This window comes from Haemaphysalis longicornis, unplaced genomic scaffold, assembly GCF_048455015.1.
Source record: "Haemaphysalis longicornis isolate Haplotype H1 unplaced genomic scaffold, Haemaphysalis longicornis Haplotype H1 scaffold_4, whole genome shotgun sequence".
Taxonomy (NCBI): Eukaryota; Metazoa; Arthropoda; class Arachnida; order Ixodida; family Ixodidae; genus Haemaphysalis; species Haemaphysalis longicornis.
The window spans coordinates 52295283-52321876 of NW_027526361.1; the positions used below are offsets into that span (position 1 = coordinate 52295283).

Genomic DNA, 26594 nt, shown 5'->3' on the forward strand with positions numbered 1-26594 from the left:
GCAACGGTTTAAGACACCCCCTCGTGGTCACTGAGACGGAATTTGTGGGAAACGCGTGCAACTGCGACGCGAGGATCCGAATCTGACGCAAAGCATGCACTGGTCAATTCTGGAAGGATTAAGGAACGGCACTAGCGGACGCCAGGACTTCAGACGCCCTTCGGACGCCTAAGCCCACAACTACAGCCACAAGGAAGCACGAAAGCTGGCACAGAAAAGCGGTTTTCAAGAAACCAAGTCGGCGTCGAACAGCGGCAGAAGGCGGCCTCGTCAAATGAGCGGTCGGTTTCCTTCTGGGGTCTGTATACGCTCCGTGTAGCACGGCGAAACCGCTTAGACATGTGGTGCGTCAGGGGGGATCAGCGCTTCGCGTAGGAACCGCGGAAGCCGATTTTCGAGCAACCGTAGATCGTCTCAAAAGCTGTCTTCCGGAACAAGGCTCCGGTTGTTTGAAGACTAAAGGGGCTCGGACTTGTTGTTACACGCTTCCCCATCAGTACACGGTATCACTACGTCTTGTGGCGCCTCCTGGCATCACTTCCGCTTCGTAGTAAATTCGCTCCTCCCCTATTTTGCTTTTGTTCTGATCCTCCCTGTGGCGCGTTTCGAGCTGATCCTCTTCGTCCATCTCTACATTTGACGACCCGCTGTTTGTGTAGCGCACCAGGCGGAACGAACCACGCGCACGCCCACTCATGCGGCCGTATGTAAGAAGAGATCAAGGGAGAGGAGGAGAGGGGGGAGGCTTCTGTTGTATTGTGTGCATGTTGGCGGCGCGAGCTCAATCGGGCTACTCGATTTTAGATGCAGAGCATCTGATTCACTCGCCTTGTCCCTCCGGCGTCGTCGTCGTTGTTGTCGTCGGCGTTGTCCACCCCTCTGCCATTCTCCTCGCCGCGCGAGCTGCGCTTTCCGCCGCTCTCCGCCGCTCACCCCCTCTCCTCTCCGATAACGAACACTCTCTCGCGAGGGGCATTGGATTGGATTTGATTTGATTTGATTGGATTGGATTGGATTGGATTGGCTTGGCTTGGCTTGTATTCGGTTGGATTGGATTTGGATTGGATTGGATTAAAGTGGATTGTGTTGGATTGCGTTGCGTCATAGCCGCGGCACGTTGCGTCATAGCCGCGGCAGACGCGCTGGGGCCGGCGCATGTGCAGTACTCTCTCTTCCGCGGTTTCCTCTCCTTCGGGCGCGCTGCGCATATAACCGGTGTGCCGTTCTCCGGCGAAGCAACATCCACGCTTGGCTCAAACACCTAGAGTCCACGCCGCTTTACAAGTACGCCAACGTCGTCATCGACTGGGACCAGCTTACGCAGTCCCCTCAACGTTATGAGCGCTATAAAACGCGTTCCCTTCGCCGCTCCGCCTATGCGTCGCATCTACACAGGGGTTCCCGCGAGGGGAGGTGGGAGTTTTTTCTTTAGGCAACGCCACGTGGTGCGAGCAGACATAACCAGCACTAAAGGCAAATATCTGGCAACCCAACGTATCTAGCGCAAACAGGTGTGATTCCGCTCGACGGTGCAAAGAAGCGTGTATTTTGAAGCGCTTGAGGCCGAAGTAGCCTGAAAGAAACAGAAGTGCTGCCTTTTGTGTAGGCACTGACACGAATACGACGCTTTTTCCTGCGCGCGCGCTGTCTGCATTGGGTGTCCCATGTGTCGACAAGTGTGGCAAAATTCGCCTTTGACCAGATCGGTTTGCCCAGTACAGCGGTGTTGTAAGACGCCTGTTACAACTAAACGACACGAGCAAGGCAAAAAAGCTACGGAAAACTGCATTGCTTATAAGAAACAAACATAAATTCTCTAATAAAAGAAACAAAAATAACCCCAACCAACTCGTTCTACAACTTATTCTCCCGCACAACAAAGTTCCAGTTTACGTCGGTACCCTGCACGTTGTCTCGTCTCTGGCTGCCTGACACCTGATAAGCGAGAATAACGATTAGAAAAGAGTGTCACTACAAATATGGAGCTGTGCGCTGTCTTGGTTGTCCGTACGCTGGATAGGTATGTTCACCCCCCCCCCCCCCCCCCCTGACACTCCATATCGGAACTACCCAGAATAGAGAGGTAGAGAGGGAAATTGTATTTGTAATTCTTTCTGTGCGGCGCATGAAAGGAGCCGTAAATACACGAGAAGAAAAGTAAATAAACGAGAACTTTGACCGAAGTTGCTGGCTCCTCTAGTGGTGAATGTGTTCGTCCTCTATGAGCTTGTGTATTGCAATGATCAAATTAATTAATAATGCTGTCATTAATGTTGGCTAAACATACTTATATCCATCCGAAGAAAGCGCATCCATATCTTTTTGGGTCTAAATAACCTACACGGCAAAGTAGTGCATTTGGTGCTGAATTTCGCGCTCGTTCGACCAGGCCGAGGTTCCACCCCCAGGGATCTCGGAGTGTCACTGGGCTTCGCTCTGAGGGCGGCCGTGAGTTCGCTGCGTCGTTATCACTTCCGAAGCAGTGGGTTTCAAGTTCACCCTACTTAGACCACGCAACCAAATTAACGCAGCAGAGGGTGGAAGGGATGCCATGACAGTGCTAGTTCAAGGAGGGGGAGACGTGATGTTTTCGTGACCCCACTCGATCAAATCGATTGGGAAGACAGCTGCCTCCCTTAATCTTCCCTTCAAAGTTCTGTTTGCTCCCTCTACCTATTTCTTGAGACGGTCGTCGAACATCATCTTCCAATGTCTGAACCATTCAGGCCCGAAAAAATTACGTTTCCTTGTATCGCCACGGCAGAATGATTCGGGGAATCTGACATCCGGGCTTTATAGGCAGGCAGGCATTATGCCGCCGCTGGGCTGTTGTTCGCGGGCAGTTGAGACACGGGGCTAACGTCGCAGGGCTTTTATGACGGGGCTTCTGCCCGTGGGGTAATCGTGACACACCCATGTAGAGGAAGTGCGTTGAATCATATTCCTCTAAAATGTAGAGGCGGTGTGTCCCGAGGCGTATACTGCGTTACGATTGCCTTTGCTCCGATAGTATGAATGATTGCATTTTTTTTTTTGAAGTTAACGAAAAAGCTTCGGTTACCCTTGGATAAGTCGGAATGCAGCATATTGGAGAAAATGCGCAAAGTCAACGAAAAATTGCGAGCTCAGTAAATGTGAAAGCTGAATGTTCCCCTCATGATCGCAGCTTTATTACGTGGTCGTCGTATCTGGGTGCCGATATATACGGCCACGACGCAATAACAGTCCCGAGCCGTCCGCTCGTCTCAGTCAAGTTTTTCTGATCCCGCTTCTGAGATACAATCTCGACGTAAAGCGGTCCTCCGCCCGTGGGCCTAAAAACCTTAAGCGCCTCATCGGACACCTCGAGATAGAACGCTACATGTAACCTACACGCCTGGACGCGTTCGATGATGGTCGCGCGGTATAAACCAAACAGAACAAGCTTTTTCTGTGCTCGCTGCCTCGTATCGTTTCATCGCACGTGAGTCAAGTTGTCCAGGAGACTGCGACCAAGAAGAAAAACGAATTCCAAGAGAAGCTCTAGATGCGGTTTTAATAGCTCTTGCCTCGGCCGCGGAACTTTTACTCGGAGCTGGCGCGCGATTAAGGACTTGGCCCATCCAACACAGAACTCTGGGTTTTTCGCTTTTTTTTTTTCCCTACTGCCTCGGATTCTTACGCTTTTGAGGGATATATTGAATGAGAAGGCGCAGGACATTGCCGTCAGAAAACGCCAAAATACGAAAAAATAAAGGATGAGCTGACTTTTTTTTTTCTCATTAGGCATGAAGCTGCTTTTAGTTCTTTCCGTAGACAAAAGGCAGAATATCTAGGGAAAATCCCGCGGAGGGAAGATGAAACGTATCCTTTCTGACTGGAAGGTTGAAAGCGCGATAGGAAGTAACCGAGACGCTTTTAGTAGCGAGGGAGCAAAAAAAAAAAGCGCGAAAAGAAAGCAAGCAATGTTAAAAAAACCGGACGAACGCGTAAAGAATACGGCGTAAAACGGAAGAACCAAGCGTCGCTTCCCGAATGGAGAGATCTTGATCGCAGCGAGCTCGGTGCTGTGTTCAAAGAGCCTTCTCTACCAGCATATAGCGGACTCGAGCTCCGTTCATTTCTTAGCGTTAAAGGGATCTATCGCCGGCAGAAGCGGCCACTGCAGCCATTGAAGACATCAAAACGACTTCCTTTAACTCTCAATCCTGCACGCCACAGCGCGCTCGCTCAGCCGTTAAGCGAAGCCGAGAAAAAAGTTGATTTTCCTAGAATGTAAGCCGAAAAAAAAAAAAGAAAGGCTAACACAAAACGTCCTACCGGAAACAAGTCCGCCGTAAAAGCGATACGGAATCGCGGCTGTACAGCACAGAGAACGCCGCGGCACTAGAGAACGGACACAGAATGAAACAGGGGGGTTCACAAATCAGGCTCACTGCCATTTTTCTTTCTTCCGGTCACGCTTGACGCGTCGGGGACGGGAAATGAATTGCGCTGTTTCCGGGGCTACTCGAGCCCAGTTAAAAGTGCATTAAAGATAGTTATGAAAATTGTCTGGACACTTAGCCTGCGAGACGCTGCGACGTGTAGCGGGCTCTGCGAGCTCATGATTTAACCAGTAAACGTAGCCCTCGCCGGCCTTTGTGTTCAACGATGTGTTTATATTGAACATAATTACGCTTAGTATGGAGTAAAAGACCCGAGCCTGAGCCACTGTGTGGGCTCAGCTTTGTGCACACCGACTCAATGACGGCAGCGTTCCTGCACACAGTTGACCTCTCATGGCTGTATAGCGACACGACACCATGCTATCTCGATTTTCTCGACTAAATGTGCCGTCTTTACAGACTCCACGTTTTAAAAGAGGCTCTCCTTGACGATGTTTTAAGAGATATTCTTTTTCGAAATTGTTCAGAGTCGCTTCAGCCCACTTTTGTTCCCTACCAAGTGTCACAGCACGGCAAAATGTAGTTTATATTTGTCGCCTAAGAGCGCAAAGAGATGCCTTCGCAGGTATACGCTGTGGTCCCGGAAAACGGCTACTATTTGTGTTGTGATTAAGATGCGCCGTAAAATAAATTACACCAGGTTGGTCTGTCGAGACGACTCCGTAAGCGTGGCGGATTTCCTGTCTTTCTGACAGGAAACCCGCCACGCTTACAGAGAGTTCAGATAGTAGTCTCAAAAACGTGTGGGGATTCTCGCTTGCAACCTCCCTTTCCGGCGAGGCAGCGGCGGCAACTTCACAGGTGCCACGAACTTGCGTCATAATCCCCGTCGCTAACTCGTCCATCATGTGCATGCATCCACGACGCCACGAGCGGTGCTCAACGTCTCGTCAATGCTGGCGTTCCGATCACCAGTATAGTACTGTAACTCATTGCGACCCGTTCGACGAATCAATGTAGCCTAATCTGGCTATATAAAAAGCGTTCGTATAAATGTAGCACTTTTTAACGGAGTTCGACAGTTCTCCAAATATATACTACTGTGCGTTCAGGTTGCGATAATCTTCGCCTGTTGATAAAAATAAACTGTTGTGAAGACGTTTTTGCTCGGAGCCTCCTCCTTTTAACACAAACGATTAGTGTCCTTTACACGGAAACAGAGTGAGTGCACGTTTCTAGGTATTTATGGATTCATTCATAGGAAATTCACGGTGCAGATGATAAGAAATTGGTCGCAAGGTTTCCTTCTTCGCTTGAGAGATCTGCGTCACTGGTAAGTGTGAAAAAATCGGCGCTCCGAAGTCAACGGGGTGTGGAATTTCGAATGTCCTTGCGTTTATACGTGAGCCCTGTTAAGGATTCGTCTCAAAGAACCGTTTTTAATTTACGGACGTGAATGCTTTTAACGGAGCCTAAGCTTTTCTTCCCCTTTTTTTCACGCAGATACAACAAACTGAATATAAGAGTTGTCAATACTGGAAAATTGTTTAACAGTGCCGAGACTTGAAACCGCACATATCGCTTTCGGCGTGAAAATCATAACCACCTTGCTATGACTGTTTCTATAGAAGATTTATGAGCTGCCAAACAGTCTGCTCGACCGGAGGAGATACTATCTTGCCTTGGTTGGCAGATTTAGGCGCACCTGAAAACATGGCCATTTGATTCACCAGGGGCGGTATTCTCGTGTTTTGTCCGTTTGGTGTCCATTTCAAAAGTGTCCGTTTTGAGCAAGCCCTGATTGGCTAAAACGGAACATGTGACGCCATGCAAGCCTGGAGGAGCAATGAGCCGCGGCTCCTCGGAGCAGAGGATTCGGAGCAGACGATTTTCGGTCGCCTTGTTGTTGGTTCGCTGGCGGAACAATAAACGCATAAAAGATAGTTTAAAACTGGTTTAGTCGTTTAAAATATGTTTACAAGAACAGTTGTGCAAAAGTCAATCCAAAACCCGCCTACAATGGGATGTACGTCACAATAAAACGTACGCAAAACGGACATTTTCAAAATGGACAAACCCGAGAATACCGCCCTACGACAGAAGCAACAAACGCAGAGAAACAAAGTTTTTCCATAAGAGACCTAAACGGACCGCCCAGAAAATCGCGTGACACTTTCGAAGCCAATCAGCCTTAGTCCAAACATAAATGCCCACAAGCGACTGAGCACTGCGAATAAGCATAAGCTATTACCTTCTTATACAGTCAGCCAAAACTTCGTCTTTCTTAATCCGCCTGAGTACGATGAACCTGCAACTTGATAAGAGCGAAGCCCGCACAGAGAGGACGCTTCAGTGCATCAGCTAATTGGATCTCGTGCTACAGGAGACTAAATTAGTTTCCATCATGCTTCAAGGCGAATGCTTGCATATCACATCGAGTGTTGCCTTCCCTGCGGGCGACTACAATGGATCCAATCTGCTGCCCGATGCAATTGGACTCGTCACTTGACCCGGCCGACGGCACCAGAAGTAATGTATCCACTCGTTAATCACCAGGCCCCTTCAGAAGACAGCTTCCACTCTTGCTTCGCATAGACGCCGCTGAGAACTCGTTAGACGTGTTTCTGAAAGCCGGGTCCTCGCGAGTGTACGCAAGACGCGTCCACCGCTCGCGTCCGCTGCACCTCTGCAGACGACCCCGATCACACGAAGCAGGCTGGTTAAAGAGTAAATACTAGTAAAAGAATAGTGGTTCTGCTACGTCTGAGTGTCGGGAAAACTAGATTATTCCGGCTACTCTGTACCTGGATAAAAGACGGGGACGAACTGGAGGCATTACCCCTTCGCCTATAACACCCTTTTTCGTCTTCACAGGGGCCATGAAGACAGATTGCAACTTTGTTCAATATTAAAGAACTAGGTATTCGTAATTCACCTGGCTCCATTCCAGCCACGAAAGATATTTTTTAACCGGAAGAGCGGAACAAATATTCTAAAAACTTTCAAATTTCGCGCTATAGTGACGTATTACGGGCGAGAGGGACGCATCACGGGCCATCACTAAAAACATGGTTATCAGTGTGTTAATTCCACGTTAGCCTTCAAGTGATACGATCAAACATAACTAGAGGTCCCACTACAATCGGTGGCTAATGTCGGCGACCGCAGGTTCTGTGACGTCATAGATACGTCACCGGAAATCGGCTGGGGAGTCGCCAGTGCTTCGTGTGCTTTCCTTAATACTTTCATTACTTATTTGAAGTTTACGATAATATTGGTATCGCTGTTATCGTGACAGAGCAGTCTTTTTAATGGACCAAACGTGTGTTTTGTTTTCATGGTCCCTCTAACCTGAAGACATGCTCAATAGGAAGAGGAGTAGCAGACTTTACTGGGCCGACAAAAATAAAATATAAACTTATTTATTGGTGATGACGTTAAGGAATCGTTTGCCGCCGGCTTCATAGGAATACATCGAAAGCGTAAAAAAATGCAGTGGCTTAGCTCGGCTATGCCAGGAATTACGTAGCGTGAGCTAAGCTTCGGCTGGTTATTCCTAGGTTGTCTAGGATTAGCTTATTATCATGCTTACTGCAGCTTCAATGACACACACACGGTATACGCATTATGTGGTGACACATGTATATTTATCAAGCGGCTCCGGAGCAGCGTCACGAATCGCCCCAGAGCTAAGCTGGTACCACAGGCGCACGCCGGTGTTGCTGCGACGCACGAGCCATCGGTTTCACGCCCGGCCGCCCCTCGCGTGATCAAGTGGACCGGGCCGCCACGTGCGGAACGGAGGTCAGCGAAAACGCTGGGCGCGTGGTGTGTGTGGGAGACGCCGGACAGCGAGCAACGTTCTGTGCGCCGTGTGACATCACTCCTCCTCGCGCATGCGCAGCACGGCTCTCCAGGAGCCACGCGAAACTGCTCAACCTCGGCAAGTGTAGCTCACGATACAAAACTTTTAGAATTGAAATTTAGCGGGGCCAGGAGGGAAGGCAGACTTTCAGCGCGTTGAAGAGGAGCACTCAATATTACTGTCGACCGCCACAAATTCTATAAACATACAAGACCATGCTAAGTAGCGCAAGTAAACAACGCACCAGGAAGAGGACGCAGACGAGCGCTACATCGTGTCCTCTTTCTCGTATGCCGTTTATTTGTGCTACTTATGATGTCATTAGACCGTAACCGACACGCCCATAGCTTCTTAACCTACACACAGCGATGTGGCCGATTTGTTTGCCGAATCCGCCAAAGACGTTCGACGAATCTCATTTGTTCGCTGAACCTTTGTTCGCCGGAGTCGCCAAAGAGGAGGAATAGAGAAATGGGACAAGCAGCAGGGCCTCGAGCCAGCGCGACACTGCTCGCGACCGCAGGCCTCGAGCCAGCGCGACCCTGTTCGCGACCGCAAAACACCTCTCCAAACCCCCGCGCTAAGTTCGAAGCGTTCCCGCGGGTAAGTGGCGTAGAGAAGAAGAAATAAAGAGACGCCATATTATGCTTCGCGACGCGTTCACAGCGCTTACTATTCTGACTAGTTCAGTTAGCGGCTTTATTCGTGATATGCTCGGCAAGTTGCTGACAAGGTGACTCTGGCGAACATTTTAGTGCGTACGTTGTAGACTTGACGAACAGCACCTTGCCGTGATGCCGTGAACGGTAAATAAGAAAACACTTCTGTTAGAACCGAAACACTCCATACATGAAGAATCGCAATAGATTGTTTATATATAAAACGCCGCAAAACGTAACCCCCCCCCCCCCCCCCCTACCTTTTCCTGTCCAATGACTCACGCATTACAATGCCTAGTTTTGCCTCCTAGCGTCGTTACCTAAATTCTGAACATGGTTCGACTACAACACTAAGTTAAGAAGAGTTCATGTTTATATGCGGCTACTTTAGCAACCTTATGTCATTACTGAATCAATACCTAATGAAACCGCCACTCGAGGTGTGCTCCCGTAATTTCTTTAGCCTTAATAACGCCATTCTCCGAAAAATCGTCCTTGTTTTTCAGTACAGAAAAGTGACGACACACATACACACGCACGCACGCGTATGCACGGGCAAGAAAGCAAGCAAACAGACAAATAAAGCTTCATTCGCAAAATATTCATACCCATAACCCACTTGAGAGGAAGTTTCTGAAGCATTTACATAGCCCCTGCAGCTTTAAGAACAACCAAGTACGTTAAAGCTGTATCCGCATTTTACTCGAGGGTGCTTTAAACCCACTAGCGCCAACCTCATGGGCACTTTATTTTCCCCCAGGGGCCTGGCCACATTCTCGTTCCTTAACAAGGCCAGGACAAGCGAACAAGAAAGCACACACTACTCCGCTTTAAAGGAAACAACGTTGCTGCTTTGCTCGACGGGCGTCCCGAAGGAATTTAAAGCGGTCCAACTCGGCAAAGACCGTTACGAGAGGAGTAACAAAAAGAGAGAGAAGGAGAAAAAGCAAGGGAGGCAGAATAAAGCAAAGACGGAGGACCATGAACCGCACGTTGAATAAGCGATATTTTTGCTCCCCGGCAAAAGTTTTGGCTGCTTTTAACAGCACCCCGCACAAGGACAAATAAAAAAACCACTGAAGAGACAGGATACAAAATGAATGGTCATGACGATTCAGCAGCGCTGCTACTTTGAAGACAACGTTGTCAGCGTTAAACGAGAACTGTTGAAAACGGTTTTCTCGTGTTTTCATTGAGTGCTTTGCCCGAAGATTTCTTTTTCGGATGGAGAAAAAAAAGTTCTGTGGTGTTTGCAGAACAAGCGGCAGGGCGGTAACTGCACCTTTTCGTAATATGCAGCTAAAGAAGTTCATATTTTAACAGCGTGGAAGGACGAGAGAAAGATGAGAGAAAGAGGTATGGACACAGAATATAGTTATGCCGATGCGTTATAGCAGCCGTTGTGAATGGTATTACCGGTTTGTAGCAGTTTTTTTATGGTCCTACGCCAACCCGCGTGGAAGTGGTACGAACGCGATGTACCAGTTGGTAACAACAGGCGCAAGAGCGCCGATACTAACTCTTACCGACGGTGCCTCATACCAGCAAGAATGGATCAATAGTGGAGCTGGCGACGAATTAGAAACATCACTATAGGCTACCGAAAATAAAATGCTGGTGGCTTGAAAAAAAAAAAAAAAAAAACGAAGCAAGAAAAAAAGCAGGCCGATGTTATGACCGAGCAGGGTGAGGAAGTAGTTCAGAATGTTTGACAGAGTAAGTTAACTATTACCTTCGTGAAAGCTTTTAAGAAGAGAGTAGGCTGATAGATCTAATTTCTGAGCTCTTCCACAATACTGTTCTTGTCAACCAGGGTTAAGTTGCATTTTTCCGAGCTCGGGTACCTTTAAAGCCATATTGAGCATATTGAAAGCAATTTTGTGGGCCTATTGAGTACAATGGCTCCTACTTCCTTTAAGTGGTACGCGGTTATTTTAGGCTGTCTCCTGCAACTTTTGTTGTCATCACTCCCTTGAGCCCCTTTTCTAACTGCTGTTTAGTTACAAAGGGAATTTCGTAAACCAAGTTGCTTTTTTTTGGTCCTGTCTCCTGTTACTTTAAGTATCTCATCCATGTTTTGCGTAATGTTGCCTCTTTATTCTCCGAGTGCATACATTCTGCTTTGCCGAAACTAAGGTTATTCGTACTTGACTTTAAACTTCTTGGTTTTTTTTAACGTTTATTCAATCTCAGGCGTTTTGCAAATGCGAGTGTTTATAACATTTCTTCTGTTTTTATTTCATTTGTTATGCTCTCAGGGCCAAACGGCATTTGTAGGGGAGCGGATAACATCGATTCCAACAAGTGGCCGGTGGCGAACAGAAAAACAGTGCACAACATTAGCACGGCCCAAACGAACACGTCTGCGTACAAAGATAAAAAAAAGATATAATAAATTGTTCTTGAGTATACAGTGTCCGCTAGTGCTTCCCAAAAAAGATGGCTATTGTCAATACATTCACTGCTGGAGGAAAGGGGTTTCATCTATGGAATGAACGAGGTAATGACTACAGGGCGGCTGTTGTAATGCGATAAGAGATTGTGCCACGTTTGTGACGGTGATCGATGCGACGAGAGAAATATTGTGGCTGTGGAATAAATTGGTCACGCAAAGTAGGATGGCAATACAATTTATGAAAAGTGGCGAGGCGCGACAGTTCTGAGGGAGATGACTTAAGGAATCGATAAATTAGTTTTCATTGCAAATATGTTACCAGAGAAAGTGTAATTTGAAAATATGAACTGTTTAGAGTTGCTCTGAGCTATCCCAAGAAATTTGATAAGGTTAGCATGCCGCTTGTCCCAAACAAAAGAAACATATTATAATTTAGGTCGTTGTATGGACGGTCAATTTCAGCGAAGGCGGAGGTATATACAAATTACCGCGTAATCACCTGACTATGCGGTCAGCATTGCTAAATATCTGTTCAGTGTGTAGTGCTCAAGTTAGATTTGTTATAATGTGGACGCATAGGTACTTGCACCAGATAGTAGATTCTAAATGGATATCACAAAAATGATAAGTAAACTGACTGTAAGTAGTACAGGACACGTGCATACATTTAAATTTATCAATGTTTAATTTCGTCAACCATATATAAGGCAGCAGTTGACAACGGAGGTAGGTCTGACTGGGAATAGCGGTATCATCACTCTTGTCTACATATTGAGAAACAACGGAATCATCAGCAAACAAATTAACATTATAATTATTGAGAACGGGAAGACACTATGAATTAGAAATAAGAGAGTACTTATTACGGATCCCTGGGGAACACCGGGGTGTACTTCAGCAAACGAAGACTTTTAGTTTAGTTCAAAACAAACTGAAATCAGTTGGCGAGAAAGAATTCGATCCAATTTATCATATTATGGTCAAGGTTAAGTTAACATTATGTAGAGGTATAGTTTATGACAGACTTTATGAAATGCTTTCGAATAAAATGCAGCCAGCTTGCGATTGGTTGTAGAAAATACAAGGTTATTTTATTAGGAAAATATATTAGTTTCGTTTCACACTAGTGTGATGGCCGAAAGCCAAGCTGAGAATATGGGGGATATATATCGTCATCGGTGAAGACTTGCCCCAGCGCCTTCTTTCGCTGTTCACTTTGCCGTCTTTGCGCTGCGATGGGTCAGACGCCACGTGGCCGCGGTCTGCGCAGGCGTCTACTTTTCCGCCTATAATTAGCGAAGTTCACCGCAGCCCGAAATGACCGCAACAGGTCAGGTGGATGCGAAGGGGGACTTATCGCTGAGTTCCTTCAGTGCATTTCGTAGCAGACGTGGGTATAGATGCTGTCACCGCTAGTACACACATCGTGCAACCTAGACGATGCCATCGTTGAAAAGAATACGGTTTGCAAAGTGTATTGCGCGTCCTTGTGACGTGTGGCCCAGATTATGCATCGGTGACTCACAAAAAAGCGCCGATTGATAATAACGTAATGTAATTCGGTCTTAATGTAAGTGCAGTCCGACTGCCTTGACGCTTGAGGAGCTAAAGGTGTACGTTTAACTCAAACTTCTTTTCATTAAAATAGTGCCGTGTCGGTTTTGATGTAACCAATGAAATATGATTTTGTGTGTCCACCCCGACAGCGAAGATACCAATGTTCCAACGGTAGAAAAAACTAGAAGAACATTCTTATATGAGTCCAGTCTATTTAAGAATCTCCGGTGTGTACCGCGATTCAAACAACTGAGGGTGAAAAACCTCGGCAACCGGTTTAGCCCTGACGCTCTAGGTTTGAAGGCGGCGCATTCGAAGGCTACTAATGAGGTTTCCGAAGGTTTAATGAGCGGGTGACCGGCGACGCATTAAAAGAAGGCATGATTGAACGGTAATACTTTATCTACACTGTGTTACAGACAACCCACTTAGATTGAAAAGAATGAAGCATGAAAATTTCCTTCACAACTTCAAGTATGCACGCTGTCAATCTTTGACAGCCAGAGTTAAGTCACGAATTTGAGGTGAGCTGAAATTGTGACAACGGCAAGAAAAAAAAAAGACCCCACGCTGCCGTGTCCCGCATTAATTAGTCGTAGGTGTATCTTTACGACCCGCTTGCGCCCTTTCGTTATCTAGATTAGAGCGCACCCTATCCTCAGTAGCAGCAGCGACGCTGCAGCGCAAGGTAAATTTTAGTCTCCACTGGGATGATAGTTCTTGAAACTCCACAAGTTCGCTACGAGCGCTGCAAGCTTGATGAGTATATATGCATCTCGGATATAAAAGCAAACTTCAAAACACGACGCAAATAAATTGCTCACCCGCGCGTTTAACGAAAAGTAAATAGATCTCATCCTATCTTGTGAGACCAGTTTTAACGAAGAGAAAGACAATCAAAATTGTGTCCAGAGTGTTTCAAGTTACTTTAATTAAAGAAATTTGAAACGAGACCTGAGGCAATTTTTGTCAGCAATTTATGCAGCCACGCGGACAATCAATGCAAGAAATGATGTAACCACTGCTAATTTTCGGAGAGTAGTCTGTGAACATTTTATTCGCTGATTTTATGGCATACGCTTTCACAAACAAATTGGAGCACGTTAACAAACGAAGCAAGCCCACTTTGTAGAAACTCTGAATGTCGCGTGCGGTCGGAAATTCCCCTTTAGATACACTGGTATTCTAGCTCATGTTACGCATTTGTGTCCCTATTTGCGCCGCAATACTTAAGCTGAAACACGCTGTATCATTGGGCGAACTTCGCGGAAGCGTATCTCAGACTACAGGCCAGAAGGGGATTTGCGCTAAGTGGGCCGGGTTTATGCATTATCTGTATCCGATTTTCTAGTATAAACGTGGGCCTCAAAACGTAATCAGAGAGCTGGTTGACAGTTTCGTTAATTAGTGGGTTAGATCATTTTTTTGCATTCAATTTCCGGCAGTCCGTTTATATTGCCGTCAAAAGCGGCATTTATGTCTATCTCAATGACATTTTTTTTTTAAATGGCGGTTTCAAATGACATGAAACACGTGAATAACGGCGACATAAACTGACCCCTTCTCCGATACGTTATTTGCACCGCTCCGCAACGTATTCATTGCCTAAAACAAGCTTAGTGCACTCGAAGGTACCAAAAGCAGTGCTTTACATAACTTTCTAAAGCAATAAGGCTCGCTCTGAGCCAGGAAGAAAACTGTTTTTGTAAATATACGTTGAAAATGCCGATGTTAATTCGTCTCTCTCTCTCTCTGTCTTTTCTTTCTCTTATTTATTTCCAGGTTCGCTGCCCGGCAAGAAGCGGCTGGAAGTCTCCGACTTAGTGGAGCCGCTAAGACAAGACGACAAGTGATTGCAACACCAATGCACTAGTTACGAATAGCACAAAAGGCCTATGAACGAAGCCCCAACAACGTCGAGCGAGCCATCTGCGCACATATCGAGGTTCAAGCTATCCCGAAAGGCCCTTGTCGGGCTAGCTCTGTGCGGGCTAAGTGACTTGGGTTTGGAACTGATGGACGTCCAGGCTCTTGCTCAATACAAGCCGCAAAGCCGATACAAGCTCTTATATTGTCATTTCGGGGCACAGTAGTGAATGAAACTTCCTGGCAAACTTAACCTGTGTGCATGTGTTCGTACCTGCATGCGTGCGTGCAAATTATTGAGTGAGTGAGTGAGTGAGTGAGTGAGTGAGTGAGTGAGTGAGTGAGTGAGTGAGTGAGTGAGTGAGTGAGTGAGTGAGTGAGTGAGTGAGTGAGTGAGTGAGTGAGCAAGCAAGTAAGTAAGTAAGTAAGTAAAGCCACTAAGTAAGTAACTAAGTAAGACACTGTCACTAAATAAGTAACTAAGTAAGTAACTAAGTAAGACACTGTCACTAAATAAGTAACTAAGTAAGTAACTAAGTAATTAAGTAATTAACTAAGTAAGTGAGTAAGTAAGTGAGTGAGAGAGTGAGTGAGGATGCGCGCCCGCCCGCACGCACTCACAACATTACGTGCCTTGTTTTTTGCGTTCAGATCTTGTATAGAAAGTTGAAAACAAGGACGTGGCTATCACCACATCTTTCCATTAGACGTGCTCTCTCTCCCCCTCCCAGTGCAGACAACGAAGTAATTGGACAGCTCACTTATGGAAAGGCGCCGCGAACCATTCAAATCAAACTTGCTTCGTTGGGTTTTTGCGACATTTGCATACAACTAAACAACTGTAGGAGGATGTCAAGTAACGACGTCAATGTTGTTTCTTCCTTCCTGTTTCGGCTAAACAAATAAAAAAGCAGAAAAACAGGTTCAAAGTTTGGCTGCCCAAACAGTTATGATTATGGGTCCACGTTGCATGTGCTAGATGGTAGCAGAAGGTAAAAAAAAATTACGAATACGTACACTGTTTCAGAAACAAAAAAAGAGAGAAAATGTTCAAAAGGGGCAAACAACGAATTACTGAACAAAAACATTGTTTCTGGTTTATTTTCCCTCTAACATCACTAAGTACCTGCCAGTTTTACGCACCACCAAACTTGGAGCTCGTTGGCCTCTCATACCCTTGCTCCATTAAAATTAAAATTACACTATTACTACTGCCCACCACCAAATGTCCAGAACAGTGGGCTGACACAATACTGAAGGCGACACATATCGATTCACTGTAAGAACTCTCAAATTATTCTGTGCTTTCGTTATGAGTAAATGCGTCCAAAGTGCCCCGTTCCAAGTCAGACTCCTATTTGCGAATCGTAGAGCCAAGTAGGGAACATTCCAAAGAAAACTTGCCCATTCAGTGAGGTAAGCACTAACTTTGTATGCGGAACTTCATCAAACAAAGCTGTTGGGAAGGTTGGTGCATTGATTAAAAAAAAAAATAGAGCGCGACTCCGACAACGACACAAGAAAAGGCGCTTGTCCCGTCGTTCTTCCTTGCGTCGTTGTCGAAGTCGCGCTCTATTTTTTTGTATGTGGAGTCAGAACCAAAACATTGTCAATACGTTTGAAAGAGCTGCTGTTTGCCGCTATACATCACGTTGCGACGAAGCCGTGATAAACACGAGAGTAGAGTTTATACTTTTACACAACTATCATTTTCTACCGCAGCGGAACAGAACACCACTGCGTTTGGCTATACCCTTCCATTAAGGGAATCACGCCGTTCGTTCTCCCCCAACACGCATTCGCCGAAACATGAACTTATTCCTTTTTGTGGGGTCCAAACCCACAGCGCCGTGATAAAACTGAATGCTGGTCCCATCAGCAAAGCGAAGTGAGCGCGGTCAATATTTCACTCCTGTCACTGTTTCAAGAGAGTAATCTATATGACGAACTGCACAGATATTATTTTTCTTGGCCAGGATGCGCTGCATAACTATATTCCTTTCATTACCCATTACTCAAAACGCCATGTTATCTCTACACAACTAAAACATTGTCCCTCTACCGCAGCAGAGTCGACAAGCCTATCCGAGAGCCTTGGAGAGGGACGCCAGAAGAGATAAAAAGAAGTTAGGCAAATTAGGGGATTGCAACTCAAAAACAAACAAACAAAAAAAAACAGAATGGCACCTCATACATTATTCAGGCCGATTTTGAGTTAGTGTAGCCGGTGAAACGACTGGGACATAAAACGAAGGCGTCAGACCTTTGAAAAGCATCGCTATTTGCACTTCGTCCCCCTTTCTGAACCCCTGCCTTTTATTAAGAACGACACGAGTCTCCGGGTAGACAGACCTGCGACCTGTCCGACAAATCTCCCTGCCTCGTTACACTGCTCGGATACTTACGTAAGAATAAAAAAAAATGAAAGCAAATAGCTGTGCACATTTTGGATCGGGAAAGGTTAATCAACACAGGTGCTGGGTTGCAACAGTTTGGCATATCATATTCGGGTGGGTGGCGGCGGGAAATGCGTAGAGCGAGCGAGGACGCGACACGCGCGCGGATTTGTATAAACGCTGTTGAAAATGTCACCGGTGCGTATGCCAATGACGCATTACCGCGACTGCTGCGCGCACTTCTACAAAGCTATTTTAAATGCTGAGACAGCACTGCCTTTGTCGCATGCCTCACTCGAGCGCACATCGAACGCTACCCTTGGTTACAAGTTACAGTCTGGCCAAAGGAGACAAAAAACAAGTTTGGTTGATTAGAAGGACTGTCGCTAACAGTGAAACACATTTTGTCGCAAACTTAAAACAAATGGAGATGTTAAGAAAGACAGATGAAGCAGTGGCGACAGCCCATAAACTATCCGGCAATTTCCCTATGACGTTACAAAATCATGTTTGCGCGATTAACGGCCACTGATTAAAGCCACAGTCAAGAATCATAACTGGCATCTAGTTCCGTTTGATCGCGTAACTTGAATAATAACGCGCAGTTAACACAGTGATAAGAATGTTTTTTAGTGCTGGCCTCGGATTCAGATTTAGATTATGGAGTTAGATTAGATAATGCCGTTAGGTATGATTAGACTAGCGCCAAGGCTACACCTGGTCTGTAAGGCGCGCCGTAGTGAAGGGCTCCGGATTAATTTTGACCACCTGCGCATCTTTAACGTGCGCCGAAATCTTTAACGTGCGCCCCTATGGCATCCCTCCTGCACATAACACGTCACTGTAACGCAAAATTTGAAATATTAGGGGTGAAGCCCTTTAGGGGCTGGGGCTGTTGGCGTCTCCTGTCGTCGTCGTTATATTCGTCGACTCATGTCTCCTATAGCCAAGGTACTAAAACACCGGGATACTCGTTTACGCCTCGCACCAGAACGTAACACGTATTAAAAAAAAACAAAAAAACACAGGGACATTCGTTTACGCCTCACGCTAGAGAACTTCATGCTTCAAAGACAAGAGACTTTTACAGCACAGCTGTATACCTTTACCCCCTAACGATTTCATCTCCGTAGGCAAAAACGCCAAGGCGCCACGAATACGCTTGCACACTACTAGCCGCGTTTACATGAATGCGACAAGTGGCGCATCGCATCGCATCGCATCAATTTTCTAGCGCATCGCATCCATGTAAACGGGGCTAATGCGCTAGGAAAGCGCGACGCATTAATGCGCCAGACCGGGGTGGATTGAGACGCGTAAGTCGACTTTCGAAGTGCATTTAAACGCGAGCGCATCGTATTAGAAATTATGTCGACAAGAAAAGTCAGCCCTGCAAACGCAGCTTTGCATTTAAAAACGCCTAAATCGAGCGTAAGACGCCAGAAAATGCGAGTCGTGAAAAAAGAACAGAACCAGCCATGCCAGAAGCTTTGGAAGCGCCAGAAACGCTGCTTTACCTTCGATGTGCGACACCGTTTGGCGCCACCATCGCACCAGGAATAATGCGCTGCATGTAAACGCTAGCGCATCGCATTACTCGTGATGCGCTAGGAAATCTGACGCGCTGCTATCGCATTCTGTCGCATTCATGTAAACGCGGCTACATGCTTCGCCGCTCCCCACGTTTCACGTTAGTGGAGATAGCAGGGGATTTTTTTTTCCTATTTCTTCTGTCGTTGTCGATAAAAAACACGTCTTTCGTGATTGTAGTGGAGTTCAGTGAGCTACGAAAATATAGTTCCTGCAAATTAAATAAAGTGGTATTTCGTCTTCATGGCCCTTAGATAACAACAATGGTGATGATGATGGTGATTGCTATTGGTTTCCCCTTTGTAGCGGGGTGATGACATGTCATCTTACCAAAAAGGACTAATATACCCATGTTTTACACTCTTGGTTTAATACTAGCGCTGCTTAGGGCAGGCACAAACGCTTATTAGGCACAAAATACTTTTTTTTCCTGTTACAGGTGGTAACAGGTAAATATTCCCCTCTCTGCTTTTCGTCCACCACCATTCTAATCTTCTTTTCGTCCCCTCGACAGCCTTGAAGTTAACTTCCTCTGTGATACCCTTAAATCCTGGGGCTTCTGGAACCCCAATATTCTTTTCATGTAGATTTGGATGGATACCCTCACATTCTAACACGATGTGCCGCATAGTTTGTTTCTTTTCCGCAGACCACGCATACCCCATCATTTTGTGAATACTTCCCCACAAAACTCTTAGTTCGCAGGCAACCTGCTCTAGCCTCAAAAAGCAAAGCACTGCCCTGGGAATTATCGTAGAAATTTTCCTTTCTGATGTTCAATTTCTGAGCCCTGTATATCTCTAACGACGTTTTAGCTCCCATTTTTTTCCCTCCATTTATTCGTTTCAATCTGCCTTGCCTCTTTTTTGGCTACCTTGGCTGTTTTGGATTCTCCACTGTTCTTTCCGTATTTCATCGTTCGCCTTCTAGTCTTTCTTAACCACTGCGTGTCCACGCTTTTCAAGTATAGGTACCTAAAAACCTTAGCTGGCCACCTACGTTGATCCATTGCCCTCAACCTCATCTCAAAGCATATTTTACTCTGCGCTTCTCTAACTTCCCACGACGTCCAGCCTATATCCCCCTGAACTGCTTCGTTAGTTGTTTTTCCATGCGCGCCTAAGGCCAAATGGAAGTTGCCTCTTAGCCTTATCCCCATAACCGGCTGCTCCTCCGCACGGGGCATAGAATCCGTTACTGCTAGTATTTCGGGAACTACGAAATAAAATCTGGAGCAAAAATAAAACTAGCAAAATGTATTGGTTGCCAATGTAAATTTTTCAACTCAAACTCCGTGAGAAAGGCATACGATCTGAGGCATTCGGCGCATTCTCCTTTAAAAGATCACGCGTTTACGGCGTGGATTCGTTGCTTTGGCGAAGTGATACACTAGATGGACTGATGCCGTTCTTAACTTGGGCCATACTGTAGCGAAAACTTTCCTGAGGTCGTCCTACTCCCCTCTTTGCGAATACCGGAGTTGAAACTCGCAAACACGAAATTTCTGCGCGGTTCGTAACTTTGCGCAAAGTTTTAACAAGGAGAAAATTCGATTTTAACAACCACGCGCAGACGACTTGTATACCCGCACAGACCACCACTATGAAAGCATGGATGAGACAGGCTTAAAAAGCGATGGGTAGCCAGGTTACCTTTGATCGTGAACTAAATGTGGTAAAAAACACACGGAAGCGAATAAAAACGAATACCGGCAGCACTGTTCCGAGGAACTATACAAACGGATCGCTTTGCGCACGAGTTCTTCCTGCGCGATTTAAGGGGTCCGTTTCTTTTACTCCAGACAGCAAACATCTATCTTCTTATGCCAATTTTTTGGGTGCGATGCGCACACACATTCAACACCGGGAAAAGACAAAGTCCTAGTTTATTTGAATTTTACCGCGTCATGTATCGGGGGGTTGATGCGCCCCAACTTTGTGGCCCGTAAACACGATTACATAAATATTCAAGACGTGCGTTCTGTCCTCACTAAATACTTTCTATTTGTAACCCTCATAATGTTTCCTGCGTCCATATAACGCTTACAAAAAGGCATGTAGCATTCTCCGAAGTTCGGGGTCTGGTAAAATCCGCTTTAGAGGAAAAGAAGTCCGAACGAATGGAGGCGTTCTAACGTGCTGTGGTTTGTAAGATCAGACGGACGGTCAACTGCGAACGTGTCTATAAGTTTTTTTAAATGTACATATGCAGCTGAAACGGCGCGATTTTCGTACAAGGAACATTTAAAAGATGGCGACGGAAAACGCACAAAGCAGACCGCAACATTATTATCTTCAGTTTTCTTCAGAAAGTTGATCCGAAATGTCTGGAGTTCATGCAAACGTCTTATTTGGTGCATGCGTGTATATTGACAAATGTCAGGAGACAGCCCACTAGATTGTGGTTGCTTAGAGATTTCGCGGAAAGCGACTTTACATTTTCACTACAATTTGATGCTACCACAGGACAGGAGGCTACTGGTGGTTATAAAAATGGACACGTTTGTTTTGCTAATATTTTATGCAAGGATTTCACATTTTATGCTAAATGGTCATGCCGAATGGCGCCTACAAAGAAGATGAAGATAATAACATACATACTTGAAAGGACTAAACATAGCAACGCTATTAAAATGGAGAAAAAAAACAGTATTTCCTACAAACATCTGCTTCCAATATCATCCAAAAATATCTGAGGCCCACCAGCAGTCAAATTGAAATACGTCAATACCGAAGTGATTCACGCGGAAAGAAATTTCTGCAGTACGTGAACAACGATAACGATGTATAAACATCATTATCACGCATTTAAGCAATCGAACACAATTACGCGCAGATTATCATTTCCACTGGATGACAACACGACGAGAATACTTCACGTTCCTCACCGGCCAGATAGCGCGCATTCGCATACATTCTCTTTGCTTCTAGTTGTCCTTTTCGCGACACCGTGGTCATGTTGTCTTCGATTCTTCGTACACGCTCGCTTGGCGTTTACAACAGCTGCATGTTGCTCGTGCAGAAACGCCCCAGCCTAAATAATCCCGCCGCGCGTAAGCACAGCAAATGTCGTTTGAATACGTCGACGCAGCGAGACCGCAGCGTTTAAAAACTTTGTTTTTACTTTGTCTGCAAGGGAGAACGATGGGGCGATTGTTTGGATTTACAAAGTGTCACACGACCCGATGCGTCAGCCTATATGCCGATGGCTGCACAGAAAGCCAAGCGAAACGCTCTGGCTCGCGGAAAGCGGGAACAGCGTCTAAGTGCTAGCTATACACGCACAGATAATGCGACACGTTGACAGCCGCATTGTAAAACAATATGAACAATCTTTTTTTCGTCTGATGAAAACACTTGAAGGAACAAACAGGCAATCGAGACAATAACTGGCTTTGGCCGCGGTTCTCTCTTTGCGGGGGCTCTTTATTGTTGCGGTGCAAGGTCTACGGCTGTCATATTTTATCGCGCATGCTCCCCGTCATCTACATACTCGGGAGGAGATAAAAGAACGTGCATATATTAGAACGCGCAAGTGTTTGCATACTTACTTACGAAATCACAACAGATGTTTCTTTTTCTCAACCTTTACTTTGTCCATAAGGTCACAACAATCGTAGGCACGCGCTGTGAAGTTACTTGGCACAAATTTGTTGCCTATGCTTTGCTTTATATGCGTTTGAGGAGAGCGTAACGCACGCACGCACGCACGCACACACACACACACACACACACCTCGTCCGAAGTTTTGTGTCTTGTTCCCCTACCATCTTCAAAGTTTCCTCCTTGTCTTCCCTCTCTCTCTCTCTCTCTCTCTCTCTCTCTATATATATATATATATATATATATATATATATATATATATATATATATATATATATATATATATATATATATATATATATATATATATATATAGACTGAAAAGATAAAAACTCACACAGAGCGCGAAAAAAATAAGGTTAGTAGAGACAGAGACAAACGGGAAAGACTTAGAAAATAAAAATAAGTTTACTGACGTTTCAGGGAGAGGACTCTCTCCCTGAAACGTCAGTAAACTTATTTTTATTTTCTAAGTCTTTCCCGTTTGTCTCTGTCTCTACTAACCTTATATATATATATATATATATATATATATATATATATATATACATATATATATATATATATATATATATATATATATATATATATATATATATATATATATATATATATATATATATATATATATATATATATAGAGAGAGAGAGAGAGAGAGAGAGAGAGAGAGAGAGAGAGAAAGATATGCCTGCATGCCTGCAGTCTACAACGCCAAAGAAGGCATATGGGAATGATTAGACTATTTTTTTACCGTTAGTGACGTTACATTCTTTTTTTGTTATTAATTACATGAGAAATAAAGAAAGAAAAACGCGCCCAGAGTGGGGACCGAACCCCAGCCTTTCGTTTAGATCACGAATGCCTTACCAATTCGGCTTTCTTTCTTTCTCATGTAATTAATAACAAAAAATAATGTAACGTCACTAACGGTAAAAAAGTAGTCTAATCATTCCCCTATGTGTGTGTGTGTGAGACAGTGCGGAGCCTTTACATCAAAAGCTCTCAGCTCTCAAGTTTACCATTTACGAACTTGTTTACGTAGCAGGTGAACGCGCACGCCAATAAAAATATTTTTGTGACATTGTAGGCTGTTAACTGTGAGCGATCGCGGTTACAGAAGGCGGAGCCGCGCATAGCCGTGTGCCACGTTGAAGCAGTTGCACCGGGAGCGACGTCACTGCGATTCCTCTCACACACTTGTCTGCGTCTCTGCGCGGCGTTGGAAGAACTATCTGCCGCTTCCAGCGGAGTGTTATTTCCTTCTGTGTGGACGTTTCTTATTGCGCGCAATTAACTATCTCTGTTAGTGCAACAGAAAGATTATTTCAGGGGGCTTCCGACGATGTCAACATGCTATTGTGATGTCATTTGAAGTCTTTAGGTATAACCTTTGTTTTCATCAGTCATGGCTGGTCAAGGCAAAAAAGTTGTATTTTTCTTTCTTTTTAAGTTGTCGCCTAGTGCGAAGCCGTAATATTTCATTGTATCTTCAGAAATATTTTGAGAATCGTCGCACCACTACGACTGAAGAGACATTTGACAGTAATAACCGTAAAAATGTGGAGCCATTAACTGAGCAATAATTATTCAACGGTACAAAATTTTCATGGCTGTTGTCAAAGGGCACGGCAGAACATCAGGCATGGGGTTTACTAATCCGCTCGTCTTATTCGTGCAAATACTCGCCACTCCGCTGCCTATGCAAACGAGTGCAGAAGCTTGCAACATTGAACCTCAACTACGAACTACGTAAGCGATGCCTGACGCAACGCCCGCCCACCCTGCAGTGGGTAGTGCTCTGAGACGGTGCACCATCCAACCCAGCCATGGTGTCGACTTCCAAGACGACTGGCAACTCGGAGCCAAAGGGCCCGGCAGCACATACGGCAGGTAGATCCCTAATCAGCTCGTGATTTTCGTGCAGGTCGGAAGGCAATACGGTAAAGGAATTACTTCGAACAACACTTTGTCGCTTTGTGCCGCCGTGCCCACGGTCTGGTGTATCTGCAATATCTGACTTCGCATCGTTCATGTTAAAGGTGCTCCTGCTTGCCCGACATGGCTCAACTTTCACTACAGCTGCAGAAAATAGCTGATGGCATTAGAGACATAAAAGTAGTGCGAAATAGTCGCTACGGAGAAAAATTGGAGCGCCCGAATGAACTAAACTATGTAGAACAGATTGATAGGCTACAAAATATGGTTTCAATACTTCAACCTCAATTTGTAGGTTTTGTAAACAGATTGAGAAAGTCAAATTTAATTATATACGGCGTTCCAGAACACAACAAAGAAACTGACGAGACGCTACATCAACAAGTCAACAAAACATTTAAAAAAGCGTGTCGACAAACCAGCCTGTCGACTTCAAGTTCAAGGACGCGTTTAAGCCAGCCTGAAATAAAACCTTCCAGATAGTGCCATCGTTTTTTTCCTTCTAGGTAAATAAAAAAATCACTCGAAAACGGCCACAAACTCAAAGCGACAGATCTTTCCACTACTAAGTAATTTTTATTAAGGATACAAAACATAAGAAAAAGCAAAAACTGCAAGACTGCAAAATCAGAAATAAATTGAATTTTCCTGCTTCTGCGATAACATTAAATACACGACGACTTATACAGCTTGGATAAGGAAAAGGGCGATAAGAGACTCGGTAAAAGTTTTCCCAATTTCGAAAATATCGAAACCTTCCGTCTGGCATCCGTGAGTCCGAACTATTGGCTTGCAATGCTTGTGTTAAATCGATATTCCAATAAGCCATTACTGTTTAGTTTTCAGATACAAGTTACCCTACCCCACAAATAGAAGCCACACACACAAAAAAGATGTCCGGCGGATGTTTCAACAAATGCAAAATAACTGACCCGCCCACAAAACAAACGAGCAAGATTACTGCGTTTAAAATTTCTCTCTGTGCTAATCCATAGTCACATAAATAGATATGGATTAAGGTACACTTATTCCCAATAAACTAGAAGACAACGTATTAAACGTTGGTTGTCACTAAGTGAATACTCATTTCCACAGACTGTACTAAGCTTTTTTCTTTTCCAGTGAGTCCACAGTAGGACAGTTTGGACTATTCTATTACATGAAGCTTGTCATTAGACAACACTAAGATCAGTTGAAAGTGATTTATTCCATAAATTGTTGTCATTGGCCCCTTATCCTGGAGACCCTCTGCTGTAATAATAATCGACTTCAACGTACCCATCCATTAGTATTACTGCGCCATGCGCTAACCAAATATAATTCGTGTTTTTGATTGATTTCCGATTGTTTCTGTCGACTTCACGAATGTTTGTATTTGGATCGCGCTCATTATTAAGTCGTTAAGTATAGCAACGAATACGTAATATTTTTATTCTATTTGCAGGAGCACTGCTTTTCTAAAAATTAGCGCTGTTATGTTTCACTTGTTTGCTGTATTTATGGCGAGTTCTGTTATCGCGTTAACCATAATCTGTCCCTGCTTGTTTCTGATTTGTAAAAATGTTCTTTTCTGCATTGACCTTCTTCGAGAACCTCAAGTGGGATTTGCAGTATGTTTAAGTAAATAAAGGGGTAATAAAAATAATACACACATAAGAAACGAATTTAACGCACTCCAGAATTCACTAGAGCATCGTGTTCACTTCTTTAGATGCTCGTTCGTTAAATGAGATTTTGGTAATACTGATCCTTGCAACAAGAGTAACAATGTGCAGAAGGCCTGCTACCCAACACCGAGTCTTTCTTTTTACGCACATGAAAAACGAAAGTTGGAAAAGCAAGGTTTATCGCACAATACGTCACTACGGGTAACACAGAAAAAAATATTGGAGAAGACACGCATCCCCTTAGCCACAGAACGTGCAATTCCAACTATGTGTTTCGACCATTCATGAAATAGTCGGGAACAGCGAAACATCTTATGAACTTGCATGGCTCTTCGAATGCCACCAAACGTCCTCTGGGTTTCGACGGTGGTGAAAGATCTGACTTTTTTTCTGCAGTAAAACTCGTACATTTTTAGAGCGGGTGGCTCACGCCAACTTCATTAGTTCCAGCGGACACAAACTTATAGACGTGTACCGGGTTGTAGCCTGCGCAGCGTATACAGGACATACGTCACCAATGCCCCAAAGTGTATGCCTTGTGGAACAAAAGTGGTTTGGAAAATGTGTCGTTATTGCAGCACCAATGTTGGTCAAGTGTGATCACAGTAAAAAGCGGCCATAAAACGCGGCAATGTGCGACAGCTCTCAGAAACGACACCTGACGCACGGGATGATGTGACATCCCTGGCCCTTG

General features: G+C 45.0%; 1 protein-coding gene and 1 long non-coding RNA gene across 3 annotated transcripts in view; one reads left to right on the plus strand and one right to left on the minus strand.

Moving 5' to 3' along the window:
• The window catches only part of LOC144178692 (uncharacterized), a 166454-nt gene extending 151492 nt beyond the window's left edge, over window positions 1-14962 (plus strand). Inside the window, exon 4 of the long non-coding RNA XR_013324047.1 lies at window positions 14626-14962. This is a non-coding gene — a long non-coding RNA (uncharacterized LOC144178692). The remainder of the gene's footprint in view (window positions 1-14625) is intronic.
• Window positions 1-26594, minus strand: part of LOC144178691 (uncharacterized) — a 266572-nt gene that overhangs the window by 20810 nt on the left and 219168 nt on the right. The window lies entirely within an intron of this gene.